Below are 1,802 nucleotides of genomic sequence, written 5' to 3' on the forward strand. Positions count from 1 at the left end.
CTTTTATGATCTACTCTGTTAGCAACTTTCAAATATTCAATACAATATTGTTCACCATGGTCACCATGCTATACATTAACTCCTCATGACTTATTTTATAACTGGACATTTGTACCTTTTGACACCTTTTGCCATTTTACTCACCCCTACCCCACCCCATACTTCACCTCCCCATTGTAGGCAACTGACAATCTCTTCTCTGTATCTATGAGCTTGTTTTTTTAAATTCTAATTCCACATGTAAGTAAGACTATGTGGTATTTTTCTTTCTGACTTATTTCACTTTGCATCATGCCCTCAAGTTTCATCCTCACAAATGGCAAGATTTTTTTCTTTTTAGTATTTAGTTCTTTTTAGTATTTTTAGTAGTATTTTAGTATGTTAGTATTTTTAGTATGTTAGTATTTTTAGTAGTATTTTAGTATTTTTAGTATTTAGACGGAGAAGGCAATGGCACCCCACTCCAGTACTCTTGCCTGGAAAAATCCCATGGATGGAGGAGCCTGGTAGGCTGCCGTCTATGGGGTCACACAGAGTTGGACACAACTGAAGTGACTTAGCAGTAGCAGTATTTAGACATAAAATAAATAAAACACACATACCCTAGTTTTTGACAGTCCTTTTTTCTGGAATGCTTTCTCTTTCCTTTCCCCCCAGATTAACCTGTTAAAGAATCAACAGTTTAATTCTTTAAGCTTCTACTCAGAAATTGTTTCCTCCAGGAATAATTTTTCCTTGGACTCGACCACACTCTGAGCTGGATATCTGAGCCAATCTGTGGCATTACATGACACCCTGGAACAAGAAAAAATTGGGGGAATAAATGCATTCAGGGATAAGGCCAGCCTAGACATTACATTTGAATATTCCCCAGCCTTGCTTTATAGAGTCTAATTCAACTCTGGAGTGATATTGTGGAATTCCATAGGAATCTCAGAACAGAATTTCCCTGGATCATGAGAGATCCCTGGGGGAGAGCAGCTGACTGTCTCTCTTTTTCCATCTCTCCCAACAGCCTGCCAGGTTTCCTGCTACAGAAGTCAGTCTGTGTCTTAGAAGAGTTTTCCAAAAGTTTTATTTTATTTTTTTTCCCCCATACTGCTGTGATCACCAATAGTTTTCTTTAGCTTCTGGCTTAGATTAGTAAGAAAAATTCCCTGCATGTTAATACTACTTTTATTAGTTCTCTATTCCTTAGTATGAATGAGGGTCTGAAAGAAGGATTCAGTGAAGGAAGAGAAACGGAACATCCTGAAATTTGCCGAAGTCCTTCCTTGACTACATCTCACCCTCAGAGTTGTAACCACCAACCCCAAGAGAGTGAGCCAGGGGACCTGGGCCTACAAACCCACCAGTACTTCAACTAGGCCATAAGAGCAATTCCTACATGTTTGCTTTCACTTTCTGCTAAAGCAGCTAGCCAACACCCACTGGGGCCTGATGTGGCTGTCTAAGCCCCATTCCTCCTCATTTAGAGATCATGCAGGGACTATTTTTGTACCCCACTCTGATATCTGGACATCTCCAAATGTGGTTTGAAAAATTCCTGTTGCCTGAGGATTTGTTGCCTATGGAGGATTCAGCAGCTAAAATCATAAGTGATGTATCTGCCACTCTCTGACTCCTTTGTAGCTAAGTCACTTATTTAAGCAATCTCTGCCTCTTTATGAAGGAGACAGAGTCCATCTATAGCTATTGTTTACCTTAATGTCTTGTTCAAAATCAAGGTAGCCTGTTGCAGACATTACCTCCAGTCCATTTAATGCAGATTTTTTTTTTTTTTTTTGGTTGGGGGTGGGGTG

This window comes from Oryx dammah, unplaced genomic scaffold (assembly GCF_014754425.2).
Source record: "Oryx dammah isolate SB20612 unplaced genomic scaffold, SCBI_Odam_1.1 HiC_scaffold_17, whole genome shotgun sequence".
Lineage (NCBI taxonomy): Eukaryota > Metazoa > Chordata > Mammalia > Artiodactyla > Bovidae > Oryx > Oryx dammah.